The 15,529-nt window shown below is 46.2% G+C and overlaps 1 long non-coding RNA gene across 2 annotated transcripts; it reads right to left on the reverse strand.

Annotated features, from left to right (window-relative positions):
* Nucleotides 1-244: 244 nt before the first annotated feature.
* On the reverse strand, nt 245-12,411 carry LOC121141904. 2 transcript variants are annotated; one of them, XR_005878847.1, is made up of 2 exons: nt 12,256-12,411; nt 245-442 (listed from the first exon to the last, which is right to left on the reverse strand). It is a non-coding gene; the product is annotated as an uncharacterized LOC121141904 (long non-coding RNA). The 2 variants fall into 2 exon arrangements; XR_005878848.1 differs by lacking the exon at nt 12,256-12,411 and adding an exon at nt 10,564-11,530.
* Between the last annotated feature and the right edge of the window lie 3,118 nt (nt 12,412-15,529).

The raw sequence follows: 15,529 nt of genomic DNA on the forward strand, positions 1-15,529 counted from the left end.
TATAATAAGCAGTCTAGCTTCCTTGTGTAAAAACCGGGGAGTCGCTAAGACAGAGGTTTTCAGGATCTGCCAACAGCGTGGTTCTTCTCTCAAGCTGTATCAAGTTTTTGATAACCATGTATAAATCAAGCCAAAGTTCATCAGATAAACTCTCTAAATTGCTGTTCATAAGCCCAAGGGCAGCTGTCACTGAAGTCTCTGAACATGATAGTTTGAAAGAAGAGGCAAAAGTCGAGTGAGACTGTTGAGAATTAGCGGATACTTACAAGGCAGAAGTGACATTTCAGAATGCACTATTTGACATCAACATGAAATCCTCAAGTGCAAAGTCAAGTCCAGCAACCCAAAGGGTCCATGGATCTTTAGGAACTCCCTACTGGGTGTCAGTCAATACAGCGTTCAGTCTTCTGTACTCCATTTCTTTGTTTCTTGGGAAATCGTACTGTACGAATAAAAATAGGTTGAATTATACCACAGTAACAAATGAGCCCCACTCTAAAGTGTTCACAACCACACAGGTTTATTAGTTTCCTGGGGTGTTCTAGAAGAGTCCCAAGGCTTTATCAGTTAAGAGTCACAAGGCTGTTATCGGTTATCAGCACAAAGACTCTGAGCAAATTGCTCAATGAACTACAGTAACTGAGTCCTTTGATCTGCCATATGCAAGTTGGAGACACAGGAAACCTAGCCGAGTGTGGATCCAAAGGCCTGTGAACCTGGGGAACCAACGGTGTGTCTGCCCTGAGAGTCACTATGTCCCCGTGGAAGGAGGTGGATTCTCCTCCCTCCACTGCCTGTTCAGTTCAGAACACGGGTGGATTGACAGAACGACACCCACTTAGTCAGAGAAAGCAGTCTGGTTCACTGAGTCACTCTCCCCAACGCTGAGGCCACCTGTTAAGTGACATACACAGAAACAAATGATACTGGCGATATGACGAGAACATGATGTAAATAAATGCAAAGGGCGTGTGAAATTAACCACCATATCCACACGTCACATGCCAAGGCCAAGAAGCTCTGGCTCGCACAGGGGAGAAAGAAGGGACAGAGGGGGACAGCGCAGTACACTTCTCAGAGTGTCTGCACGGGATTTTCCCTGCCTGTGTTTCATTATCCACTTCTAGCCAAATGGCCTTCACGAGGTTTAGCGGAGTAGGAAAGAATGACCCACCGGCAGCAAAGGATGAAGAAAAAAATGAAATACTCGGTGAGTACAAATACTGTTCACCACACCATTAGCCACTCTCACTCTGAGCCATTGCTCCAGAGATTCCGGGTCACCCCAAGTCACAGCTACCACCTGCCCATGCAGCCCAAGTTCTGCTTTTATCTAGGAATATGGTCCCTCCCTTGATCTTGGAAAGTACGGAAAACACTTGGATGGTCCGGTAACACAGTTAACCGAGGGCTTGATTACAACAGAGAGGAGGAGAGAAAGTACAGCACAAACGTCGGCCGTGCCCCTGCTGGTTTTAGGTCCATTACCTCCTCACCTCCTCTCGCCCAGCCATGGCCAGGTTCCACCACTGTAGACTCCACAATCCCTCCAGGAATCCACCACTTTCTCACCCAGAGACAACGCCATCATAGCCACACAGATGTGCGGGTCTTCACACAGTGTGCTCAGCCCTTTATTCATAACTGCTTAGCATGTGTGGATCATTGTCTTGATTCTAGGAGGGGACCTTGGCAATGTGTAAACGAAGGACTCATGCTGGAAGGATAATTTTACTGAGAGATAATGAGTGTCTCCTATCTCAAAAAGAACAAATTACAAGAAGGTTCAAAACAATGATGTGTTCTCTCTCTCTCTCTCTCTCTATATATATATAGATAGATAGATAGATAGATAGGTAGATGGATATAGATATGTGTTCTCGCTCTACATATATATATACAGAGTTTGTCTATATATGTATATATATATAATGAATATGTTTGGGGAGGAATCTATATAATTTGGATGCCCAGGTAAGTGCTGATTTACATTATGCCATAGGGAGATTTAAATGTTTTATGCGATTTCTTAATTAACATAGTTAAAAACAACATCGTAGTATGCTGACATAATTTGCTACAGCGTTCTCTTCAATTGGCTGCTTCCCTTTAGTGTAATGAACGAGGTTATCATAAACTACTTCATGCATATGGATCTTGCTTCTATTACATTATTTTATGGAAGCAAATTCCTAAGGATAAAATTCCTGGGTCAAAACTATGATTATTTTTACCTTGCACTAACTTAGTTTATATCTCTAGTCCAATTTATAACAATCACTTATAAATACATAACTATGTATTATATAACATTTTAATTTATATTAACCCAGTTTAATTTGATAACTATGTGATATTTTCTTCTAACAAGAAAAAAAACTATTTCTTCAAGTAAACTTAAAAGCATTGCATTAGGATGAGGAAACTTCCTTTTAATATCAAAGTGCTATTATCTGGAAACACAGTATGTGCGGGTCATAATCCTTTGCCTGCATTTATGCCAATTTATAAAAGAAATAGTCCCTTTCATCATTAGCTTCCACTGTCAACTTGATAGAAACCTAGAGTTATCTAGAGGACAGAATCTCAACTAAAGAATTTCCTCAATGAGACTGCCCTGTAGAGGTGTCTGTAAAGTATTTTCTTAATTTCTAATTGATAAAGGAGAACCCAGAGTACTGTGAGCAGAGCCATCCCTGGGCATTGGACTCCATAAAAAAGCCCAGAGGACTAGACAGAAAGAGCCTCAGAGCAGGTCAGAGAGAGCAAGCCAGTAAAGCCGTCCTTTCATGATTTCTACTCCAGGTTCCTGCCTCAAGTTCCTGTCTTGGCTTCCCTCTTGATGGACTGTAAACTGCAAAATGAAATAAACCATGTCCTCTTCATGTTTCCTTTGGTCATGTTGCTTAACACAGAAATAGAGACCAAACTAGGATACCCATCCCAAAGCAAGGAAAGGTGATCAGTTATATCTCAGAAGTAAAGCTGATGAACTAGACCTTGGAAGTGAACCTGTCTGAGCTCACCAACAGTGATGGCAGAATTGGAGGATTATCAGGATTACAGTCTCTTACATCTGTTTCTCTCAAGACTTCAGCTTTACGTTCTCCAACTGCATACAGCATGTATAGAGAGTTCATTCCTCACAGCTCTAGGACTGACGAAGGGGGTGATGGGAACTTGGAGGACTGGTACCAAAGCTTCCATCCTTCCACAAGGCTACACCCTGGTCAGAGCCTTTGTGTGGGTGTTACGAATTTCTGCCTTGGCATTGAGTTTGTCTATATGACTCATGCCGATGACGCATGTAGAAGTCATAATAAGCCATGGCAGACCTTGCAAGTTTTCACAGGTTCTCATGGAACACACCCTAACCAGTCTGCTGTAGGGTAAGAGGAATAGACAACAGATGCACAGACCTCTAGTTTAGACTACAGGCGTAGACAGCCGGGCTTCTGCGATACAACCAAGCCAACCTACCGTCATCCTATACATGTGTAAGCAGCATTGCTGAGGTCAACTCAGTCCAACCACTGCATATGCAAAACTGACACAAAGATCAATGCAGGATGAATAGGAAGGGACAGCATCGTGGAAATGAAGGTTCCGGGAGGGAATGAGATGCAGCTCCTGGAGTCTTAGGAAATGACGAATCAGTGAAATCTGAACACTCCAGAGGACTAGATAGAAAGAGCCTCAGTAAGTAATTACCCTGATACCCTGAGAAGAAAGTCTGAAGTTAGGAGACAAACAAAAATCATTGCTACATGTTGTTATTTGGCAAGGGGTATTTTATTCATACATGGTCCCCATAGCCTGTTCTTGGTCGCAGAAGGAATTTAAATCAACCTGAAGGTAACTGAGAACTCAGTAGGGACAGTTAGGTTAGAGTTATCACAGAACAAAGACTGAAAATCCTTTAAAATTTACCTCCAAAGAAAATAATGTTACATCTTTATATTTGTGGGCATATGTTAATCCAGCTTTTGATATCTATAGTAGGAAAAGGGAATAAGTGCCAAAAGTCTTCCCTTGTTTGTCCCATTAACAGCAGTTAGGGCAACAACAAAGTGATTCCACTTTCTTTGAATTAGTAAGACCAACGGTCAAGTTCTTGTGTGTGTACGGAAGACTTCAACCTGCAAATAGTGTGCAAAAATATTTTTTAATGCATATTGGATGAGAAAAAATATTATTTGGGAAATGAAGCTCTGTCAGACTTGGCCACTCTACCAGAAAGTTTTTCATTTGCTTTAAATACATGAGATAATCAGTTTGTTAAAAGAAAGAGCTTGGAATTGGGGTCTAGAGAGATACTCCAGTGGTTAAGAGCCCTGGCTGATCTTCCAGAGGACTCAGGTTCAATTCCCAGCATCTGTATAGCTCACACCCATCTGTAATTCCAGTCCCAGGGCATATGATGCCCTCTTCCGGCCTCATGGATCATTGCACATATGTGCTACACAGATGGATATGTGGGCAAAACATCCCTATACATAAAATAATAATTAAAAAGTTTTATTTTGCTTTTAAAAGAAAGAAAAATCTTTGTGCTAAGGAGCTGGGTCAATGGATAAAGATCTTGCTACACAAACAAATAAGTCTGGGTCCTTGGAATCCACATAAAAGGTGAATGGAGTAGCGTGTGCACCTTTATCCCAAGTGCACCTGAGGGAAGATGGGAAGTGGAGACAGGAGGCTATCCTGTGCACCACGGAAGAGCCTGTCGCAAACAAGGCAGAAACAGGCACTGATGCTGTAGACTGTCCTCTGACCCCCTTAAAGCCACAAACGCATGCATGTATATTTTTATAAATGGGCACCTTTTAAAGGCTCCAGTATCTCCCAGTCTTTCACTGGGACTGCAGCCAAACTCCAGTGGCTCTTAGGGTTTTAAAATTCAAACCATAACAACACGCAACTCATACTTGGGGCTCCCTTGACATTTCAGCTGAACGTAACTTTTTGAGAATCATACGTTCACCTAGCCCCGGACATTTCATGAGAATGGTTTCTGGACTTTCAGCATTGTTCCCTGACAATGGTGAAATTAGCTATCCAGGCCGCCTAGAATGTGGCATACAGACAGAGCAAACCCCACGCTTTGCATCTGCATACTCTAAATTGATCCACCTAAGTGCCAATCAAACTTAAAGGGAAGATCTTACTTCATCTTAGAACGGGGCACAAGATCGTCTTGAGGAGAGGCTGCTTTTCACGATAATCACTTTCACTTACCTTGTGTGGAAAAACAGAGACAACATACGGAAACCAACTTTTATTAATAGTTATATAAGAAGAGCAGCCGGTGCTGAGGAGGACAGTTGTGCATATGCTCCCTGCAGATAAATCACCAGTCGCACAGTGAAACTACCTAAGTGTGGCCAGGCTTTAATTTAATAAATCCACCGAGACATGACTACCCTGACCTTGTTTCTAAAGGAAGCTAGTTTGTTCACTTAATGAAGACATCAATTTGCCATTCAGCTTGGACTGATTGCTCATTAGCTGCTGTCCCCTGACCAACAGCTCTGACTTAGCAGCCCAGCCCCTGTAGATGATCATAGGTAGTGGTGTGCTGCCACCTACAGTCATAAAGAAAAGACTGCACCTTCTGTTCCGGAAGCCACAGTTATCGATCGACAAGACCACAGTACAGGATGCTCCTGCCAATGAAGATGACGATAACACACACACACACACACACACATACACACACACACACACACAATCCCAGGTTCACAACTGTGTTCCTTTAACCATGTTAAAATCGGTGTAAGATGCTGCTTACAAGTGAAATGAAACAGATGAACCAAGCAATATCGTATTAAGTCTTAGCCGATGGCCAGTTGGGGCAGCTGCAAAAGGACCATAATACTGATAACTCGGATGGCACAAGACCTGCTGGACTCATTGTCCAAGTAAACTCTCCTTGTGTTTTCTCAGAATTCACGCCAGGGATTTTTTTTCTCATTTTCTTCAATGTTTTTCTTACTCTAGGACAATACTATCAGAAACATTGTGCTACCTAGTTTTGTGTCAACTTGACACAAGCTAGACCCATCAGAGAGGAGGGAACCTCAATTGAGAAATGCCACCACAAAATCCGATTTAGGGTATTTTTAGTGATTGGGGGCCATGCAGCCCACGGATGTCAGGAGGAGCAAGCCAGTGAGCAGCTCCCCTCCATGACCTCTGCATCCGCTCCTGCCTCCAGGTTCCTGCCTGTTTTGAGTTCCCGTCCCAACTTATTCAGATGAACAGTGATGTGGAAGCGTAAGCCAAATAAACCCTTTCCTGCCCAAGTTGCTTTCCGCCACAGTGTCTCATCGCAGCCATGGAAACCCTAACTGGGACAGACATTCGCTGCACTGTTTGAGATCTTCTTGAGTTCCTGGAATCTGAGATGTAACGCAAATGAAACGGTAAATCCTCTTGCCTCTGGGATGCTCATCTTTTAATGGGGTGAGACAGATAACACATAGTGCGAACTATACAAAACAAAGCACCCCAATTCTACAGCATGCGGAGTGGCGGCAGGTGCCATGGAAAGGGTCCGTGAAGAAGTGTGTGGGGCTGGAAACAGGGCGGCGTAGTGAGCGCAGGATAGAGCCCTAACTAACAGGGAGTCAGAAAGCGACAACCCGGAGAAGTCACCTGGAACCCGCAGGGAAAGAGGAAGGCCACTGGCCAATGTCCCAAAGAGGGAAGAGCCTGGAGTCCCTAGGGGCACAGGCCTGAGGGACAGGCAGGAAGCATGTGGCCTTGGAGGCCACTGCCAATGTACCAGCTTCTAGCTTAGAGAAACGAAGCTTGCTTTAGATACAGGCAGATGCACCTATAGCACTTTCTCATTAAAAAAAAACTGCATGAATACTTTTATTATGATGTCTCAAGAGTCACAAGCACTCAGAACAAATTTTAACAAATCGCTTCGCTTTTTGTGGACTTCATTTCAACGCTTTGATTCCTAGATCACTTTGAATGTACCCGGTTATCAACCACCATGGATACATAAGCATCGTTTAGCATTTATCATGCTCACTTATCATGAGCATTTTAGTGCTATTTTGTGTTTGTCATAAACATTTTATTGGCTGCATAAGACTCTTCAAGAGGGGTGCTGGCTTTTAATGTTATTGCGGAGATTGATTGAAAACAAACAAACAAGTAAGAGCTGAATACCGCGTCTAGTACAAGATGAGCTCTCAACCAAGCGTTGCACTGAGTAGGCGTATATTGATGCGTTAGAAGTTTATTCACGGCCATGTGCTATGAAGAGTGATGCTATAGCGAAAGTCTTGATAAAAAGGCATATTCGCTGATTACTCCTCAACATACAACTCCCAAGGATTATGATCGCAGGGTCAGGGGTGATGGTGGTTGTGTTGGTTCACTTTTCTGTGGCTGTGATAAAATATCGTAACCGAAGCAGCCCAGAGAAGGGTTGCTTTTAGGAAACATTCGGGTTACAGTTCCAGGGGGTTAGAGTCTATAACGGCAGGGATGGCATGGCACTCCAGTGGGAAAACAGAGCTCACTGGTTACATTTTTATGTGCATGCTGGAAGCAGAGCCAGGATAGGAAGTGGGGTGGAGTTATCAGCCTCACAACCCGCCCCCAATGATATACTTCCTCCAGCCAGGCTCCACCTCCTAAAGACTGCAGCCTCCTGAAACAGTGCCAGAGACGTGATGTTCGGGGATTTCCTCTGCCAAAGAAGTCAATCCAGCGCTTTAAAGGAGCCTCAGGCAGGTTCTCAGGACATGGGCAGAACACATCTAGGTTGTTTGTGAAAATATCACGCAAATGGCCTCCAGCACCATCATCAACAGAGTCCGCCTTCCCCTCGGAAACCTCCAGAGCCTAGCCTCTGCTTTCTGCATTACCCTCAGTACTACTGCCTTCCTGGTTTCCACTAGAATTGATAGACGGGATTGACTGAATCGGAAAAGCTCTACATGATGGGGAGGGGGAATAGTCACTGGAACTCAACACAGTCCACAGACAGGAAATAGTCTTTTCAAACTACATAAGACAAGATATTCATGTCTGAGATGTATGCAGAACTGCCAGGACATGGGGGTGGCTCAGTCAGTCAGCGCTCTCCGTGTAAGCCCGGTGATCTGAGTTCCGATCCCTAGCACCCATGTAAAAGCAAACGACTGCCGCATCTTGTAGTCCCAGCACTGGGGAGGAAAAGACAGGAGGATCCCCATAGCTTGCTGGCCAGACACTCTAGCCAAATTGATAGGCTCCGGACCCAGTGAGACTTTCTCCAAAAACAATGTGGAGAGCAGTTGAGGAAGACACCCGGGGTCAACTCCCGGCCTCCAGGCACACATGAACACACATTCATACCTCCCCACATAGTCATACATGTTCACACATGAATTCAGACAGACAGAGGGGGAGAGCTACAGAAAGTTAATGTACAAAACCCCATCCAATGGCCAATGAGTTAATGAACCAAATAGAAAGTTCTCCAAAAAAGAAATACAGACAACAGATACTTTAAAAATGGAAAATATATGCATAATCATTAGCCATCAGGAAAATGCACGATAATCGTGTTCTGATTATTCATCGTGAATTGCTGTCATCAAGAAAAAAGATGGCAACAAATACCAGTGATTAGGTGGAGGAAGAGTGACCCTTCCTTACCGCCGGTGGTGGTATAAACCGCACTGAGGAATTCAATGCTGAGGGTCCCTCAAAACACTCAAGGTGGAGGTACTACTGCCCAGCTCTACCACTCCTGAGAACCTAGCTGAAGAGTGTATGTCAAAGATGCTTGCACGCCCGTGCCTACTGCTGTAGTATTCCCAGTAGGGAAGGAACGCTAGCAGCTTCCACATCCGTCAGCAGACAATGGGTAAAGAGAAACGTGGACACATACGCAATGGAACTGTATTCAACTGCAAGGAAAAGTGAAATCATGGTCCTGGCAAGAGAACAGGCAGAACTGGAAATCGTGTTACATGCAATATGCCGGGCACGGAAAGACACAGCCTGTGTGTTTTCTCTCATGTGCAGAGTCTAGACTTAAATCATGTGTGGGGGTGTGCAAATGTGAGTCAGGGTGCGCATGGGTGTGATAAAAGTCTGAAGAGGGCTATGCATGGGGAGGAGAAGATCTCAAGGAGGTGGTGAGAAGACACTGAATAAATGTGACACGGAAGCAGACTGTTTGTAGGGGTCAAGGAGACCAGCAAGAGTGAGTGTATTGGAGATGGAGTTGTGAAAGAAAAACATATATAATTATATTTATATCATAAAATGTCATGAGGAAATAATCAGTTTGTATGCTTACTTAAAAAAAACAGTGAAGAGAAAACTAAGTCTGGTGTGACAGGTCCATAATCCTAACACTCAGGAGTCTGATGCAGGAAGATAGTAAGTTTAATGCCTGGATGAGCTAGAGGTGAGTTCAAAGCCAACCTGAGCAATGTTCCTTCTCAAAATCAAGGAAGAGAAGGAGGGCCGGTATGTTGTCAGTGGTAGAGCACTTTCCTGCTATGCCCAAGGCCTGGGTCCAATCCCTGCTCTGAAAAATTAAAGATAAACCAGTCCTGAGGATTTGGAGAGCAGAATTGAAGCCAAAAAGAACATTAGAGCACATTGTTCTTCAACATTCCACGGAGCTAGGCATAACCATGGAGCGACTGTCCTCCCAAGCAGGAGGACAAAGGAGGATACGCTGTACTAACGGTCCCAGTGAGCAGGGCTGCAGTTCCTCTCTCTTCGCCCTTCTGGACTCTCTCCTCCCACTGCAAAGCAGTTTGCCTCATGCAGCCACATAAAGGGGGCACAGAGAGCTCACAAAAGGGCCACTGTGCTCTTTACCAGCTATGACTTAAACATGTTGACCCCTCAAACAAAAGAACTGCAGTGTGTGACAGAAATCTTGGAGTCCCAAGCAGAGTTCAGCTCTGAATCTTCAAAAGGTGGCTAGAATGGCGGGCACACACACACACACACACACACACACACACACACACACGCACGCACTTACGCACGCACACACTACACAGTGTCTCTGCTGTAATAGCTTGGCTGCAGCTTGGACACGTGCTATCCAGATCAGCCCCGCAGAAGGAACTGTGCTGGGATCTCAGCTAATCCTGTCCGTATTTCACTTGCTTTGCCCTGGGATCCTGCAGTGGAGTCCATCCCACCAACTCCCACAACTCAGCAGCTTGCACGCGCATCACTAGGTTCTGGTAGAGCTCCTCGATCCTTTACCCTTGGGAGTCACTGTCTCGTCATCTCACTCACTAGCGACATCCTCTGATGGTGCTTGCCCATTGACTCTATCCTTTTCCTTTATCCGTCTTCTCTCCATACCTGCGATGAGTCACTTGACCACCTTTCGTGAATCTAGCCACCTTTGCAGGCGTATCTCGACTCCAACCCGCCACAGCTTTGACCAGAGCCAAAGCCTCTTGAGGCTCCCCTCAGTTCCATCATCGTACAAGCCAAAGAAATGCTCAGAAACGCAAAGCTGGTTGTGTCACACAGTTTCCCCTTGTAATTAAAGAGATTCCAGAATCTACACAATACCTAAAACCGACTGGACAGTGGTGCCCCTCCTCAGTTAATTCGTCCTTCATCCTGAAGCCATCCTCTCCATCCGAATGCACAGCCTGCAACCACACCAACATCCCCACGCTCGGTGAAACTGTCCTGTCTCTCTCAGCATCCACATACGCCTTTGCCGAGGCTCTGAAAACCGATCCCAACTTTCTGCTCATCTCTTTGAATCTCATTTGCTTGAATCCCTCCTTGTGCCTAAACGTGAAGGTCAATCTCTGCTTCCTTCTTTCACCAACTCCCCTCGCCCTCTGAAGCCCCTTGTGGGGAACAGAGTGTAGAGGGAAACAAGGAGTCCAACTAGAAAGTTCTCAGGGCTCAATGGGGAGATGCAGAAAAGCTCAGAGGGGGATCTTGGCATCGTGCAGGGAGCACATAGGCAGATGAAAGCTGTTTGGTAGTAGCAGTATGTTGGAGACGAGAGAGGAATTGATGCACGAGATGACTCCGAGGCTTTGAGTCAGGAAAGGAATGAATGAGTGGTGTTGCAATTTGCTAAGATGGAAATGACTCAAAGAAATGCAGGAGTTACATCAGGGAATCATTCAAAACATCTGTCTAGGCTATCTTAAGTAACGTGATTATTACACATCTAAGTGGAAAGACAGAAAAGGCAACCGACGTCCAAAGTTTAGATGTCTTAGCATCTCAGACAACTACTGTGCGTCAAATCACTCCTGAGGCATGGTCCTATAACAACAAGGTCAACTGTTACTGCTCGTGGACTCCTGTGTACGTGACTGGACTCTGTCCCATGTGCCTGAAGCATCAGCTGGGGAGGCTAACCTGGCATGGTGACCGGGGTTAAGATTATCTGGAGGCTTTTGCTCAAACATAAGCCTCTGAGTTTGAAGCCAGGCTCAGCTGGTGTTGCTAGTGGGTGAGGTGCTTACACACGGCCCTTCCACATGACTTTCTCACAGCATGCTGACCTCAGAACATCCCTGCTTGCTCATCATGACTCAAGTTCCAAGAACAACCATTCCGGAGCTGAACAAAAGTACAAGTAGTCTTGTGTGCATCGCTTCCATAGAACTGCACCCTACTGATCAAAGGCGGCTGAGATCTCCAGGACGTGGGGGAGGGGATGGTACCATCGCCTCGCCTCTAGAGACTCTAAAACATCATGCCGGGGGAGGTGCAGGCAAGAAGACCAGGCCAGCCTTGGCTACATGCCACCCTGTAGGGGGTAAAGGAATCTACACTATCCCAGCACGTGATAAAGAAAATGGAAACGAGCCTCTGAGTTTAACAGACCTGCCCCATGATCAGTCTGGAGGTGCAGCTTACCGCTCCAGCTACTTAAGATACTGAGGCTGGAGGATCACAAATTCGAAGGCTGCCTGGGCTGCAGAGTGAGTTCAAGGTCCCAATCCAGTCCACTTAGTGAGACATTATCTCAAAATACAAACGAGACAGAAGACTGGGGGTAAAGTTCAGTAGAGTGCTTGATGAGCAAGCGAAACCCAGAGTTCCGTCCACCGTGCTTCAAGAAAGGACAAAGGGAGGACAGTGGGAAGAAGGGAGGCAGGGAGGAAAAGGACAGAGCAGCTTCACGTGAGGAGGATCAAGCAGGAGGAAACGGACTGCAACTTCACTAGCAATGGTTCAGACTAACACTACGCACAGGCACTGAAAGCAACTTTTGCTTAAGCTACATACCTGGGGGGCAGGATCAACCAGAGGCAGAAGATACAATGAGGGCATGTTTTTGTAGACAGCCCCTTCCTGCCTCTTGGGAGGTATGACTTCATCAAGTCTCCAAACTCCAGCAGCAGATTTTAATAAGGATAGTTTTACTTTCACCTAGTTAAAAACACAACACAATGTTTAAAATACTGGTTTTGGAAACCGGGCCACGTCCCACGGAAGCTCAGCATTCCAGCTGCCTTTGGAAATCCTGAGCTACACCCCATAGCTGGAGCCCAGCAACGCAGCCCACCCCTCGGTTTGCCTCACTTTGTGAATCTCGTGCACTTCTGTTCCGTCTCGGGAACCTGGGGTCAGCCCCAGAACGGCACACGGTCATGTCTTTCTGTCCCAGCACCACAGTCCCCCTTCACTGGCCTCATGGTATTTTGAGCTGTTGATACCTCCCATTGAGGCGAGCCGTCAAACGACACCCTCTGCCGCAGCATGGAGAGGCATCTTGTAACCGTCATCGGGCAAGGGCTACTCCACCCAGGCTCATCCCTGTACAAACACAGACTTTGTCCCTTGCCGTGAAGGCAGGTGCTGTATATGGCTTTAGACTGGCTTACCTCTAAGGCACACTTACAGTTCACCCATGTATGGGCTCCTCCAGAGTGCGATGCTTGACAAGGTAGCTGCTTCTCCTGCTCTCACAGGCAGCTCTGCCAGCCTCTCTGACATTGCGTTTCTTCAAGGAGACACAGGGTTTCTGCCTTGGAGGAGACCTGCTTCCCAAAGTACATTTCAGAGGAACTAGGGAAATTGTTCGGCAGGTACAAGTGCTTGCTGTGCACGCATAAGGGTCCGAGTTCAAATCCCAAGCATTCACATAAAGAAAAAAAAAAGGCATAACTCTGCATGCCTATAGGACGAGGAAGGGTAGAGACAGGCAGAGCTAGAAAGCTTGTTTGCCGGACAGCCAATCTGAAACCCTGAGTTTCCAGGTCACCAAGAGACCCTGTCTCAAACCATAGAGGTGGAAAGCCATAGAGGAAGACATCCTACATCCGCCCTTAGCCTCAACACAAGAGAGGATGACACTCTGTGTCCTCCTCTGGTCTTTTTTTATGCACGCTTGAGCGTGTGTACACATATACAACACACAGAGAAATACACACCAGCTAGTACACACATGCACACATATATACACCCATACTTTCATATGCACATACACACATGCTCTCTCTCTCTCTCTCTTTCACACACACACACACACACACACTTCAACCTCACCCAAGTACCACTCAAAGAGCAGAAGGTTCACTCAAGTTCAAGTAGCTCACCCAAGTCTAACAAAGAGAAAAATGTCTCCTCCCCTAGACAAGCCCATCTCTATAAGGGGCTACCTGGAGGTCTCTACTTGATATTCCTCCACAGTATTCTCCACTCCTAGGAACCCACTTAAAGAACCTAGATTCTTGATGAATCGTGGGGTTCTCCTATATAGGCTCAGAGGCAGAAACAACCTGGCCAAATGGATAATTTTAGTACTAGTTTCAAGTCCAGCATGCGTCATTGTTGACTCTGTCTCTGTCTCTCTCTCTCCTGTGTCTGTCTATCTGTCTGTTGTCTCCCTCTCTGCCTTCTCCTTCCCTTCCTCTGTTTTGTTTTAAGACAAGGTCTCACCCTATAACCAAAGCTATCTTGGAACTCTCTATGTAGTCCATATCTCAAGTTCTGGGGACACTCTAGCGTCCAGCTGACACCTCCTGTTGTCCCAAGTTTTGAGGCTTGCCCTGAGATTCCAAAGTGGCAAAGCCCCAGCACACCCCTATTCTACACACAACCACATTTCCCTTGATTCATCAGTGCTACACACCCTGGTCACTGCTGCCAACAGACCTTGCAGCAGCAGTGAGAGTGTTCTCAGCGTGGCAACCCAAGCCCAGTGAGCGCTTGAGACGTAGCCAGTGACACCGAGAAATTACATCATGTTCCCAGTCTTCATTAATGCAGCCGCATGCTTATTCTTCTTACGTCACTTTCATCATTCGGTGTGTGCATGTTTTATGCTTCTGTTAGCTCATCTATCCCAGTTACAACATAAGCTAGGCAAAGGCAGAAGTTTCTGTCTCTTTCTCTACGACAGTGGTTCTCAGCCTCCCCAACGCCGTTGCCCTTTAATACAGTTCCTCGTGTCATGCTGACCCCCAAACATAAAACTCTTTTCATTGCTACTTCATAACCGTAATTTTGCTACTGTTATGAATCATAATGTAAGTATCTGAGATGCGGGATACATGAAATGTGACCTCTTAGAGGTCACACCCCACAGTCTGAGAAGCAGTCTCTAAGGTATCTTTGGAGCCCAAAGCGTGTGTGGCTTTTCCTGAGGTATGACAGAGTTTTTCTGTGTGAGTGAATGAGTTATCTTCTAGATTGGGCCTGCACTCCAAGGAGGGAATGCCAATCCTCTAGGCCCTGGGTGGATTTATGACTGAGGATCTGAAGCCAACGCCAGCGTCGGAGCCTGAGGAAAGCTGAACTGCTCTGTGTATTGCAGAGAGAGCCAAGCGACGTCCAGAAGAGGAAGGGGCCGGGTGTTGGCACACAGCTAACGCAGCCTGAGTTGGGCAGTCCCCCAAAACTCCGATGCAGCATTCAGTCTGAAGCTACCTGTGTCGCTGAGACGTAAACAAAGTAGCAGCCACATTTCCAGTCACGTCTAGTCAAACCACAGAAGAATGTATTTACTTACCTAGCGTGACACACTCAGGCAAGCGCTGGAGAGGCATGCCCCCACCCACATTAACATAGAATACGACAACCCAGAAGATGAATGTGTTGGATGGATGCAGGCACCCAGACAAGTCAGAGTAGTAACACCCACACATGCCACAGACGTATCACCTGCCCTGTCGCCAGCACAGATAAAGAACACGTAAGGAAACCATGTCCAAGAGAAATTCGCTTTTTCTTAGCTGTACAGCTGTCAAGCATCAAGTCCAGGCTCCAGACCCCGGTGTCTCTTAAGGCCAGAACCATGCATTTATAGTCCTCGCAGTCCTTTTAATGGGGTTTGGATGTAAGCCCGCGCCATTGCCTAAATCCGTGTCATTCCTTTAGTTCCTGAGCACGTACTCCACAGCGACTCTGTTTCCGGCATGCCACAGCTGCCTGCCCTCCCGGACCCTGAGGAACACAATCTGCTGAGCGCTTCGGCAGGCCGGCTTCCCCCTCCTTATCAGAGCAGCTACGTGCTCCATACGTGCTCCACTCCTCGTCCCTGCAAAACTGTCAGCTC

Source organism: Mesocricetus auratus, unplaced genomic scaffold (genome assembly GCF_017639785.1).
Source record: "Mesocricetus auratus isolate SY011 unplaced genomic scaffold, BCM_Maur_2.0 Super-Scaffold_100008, whole genome shotgun sequence".
Taxonomy (NCBI): Eukaryota; Metazoa; Chordata; class Mammalia; order Rodentia; family Cricetidae; genus Mesocricetus; species Mesocricetus auratus.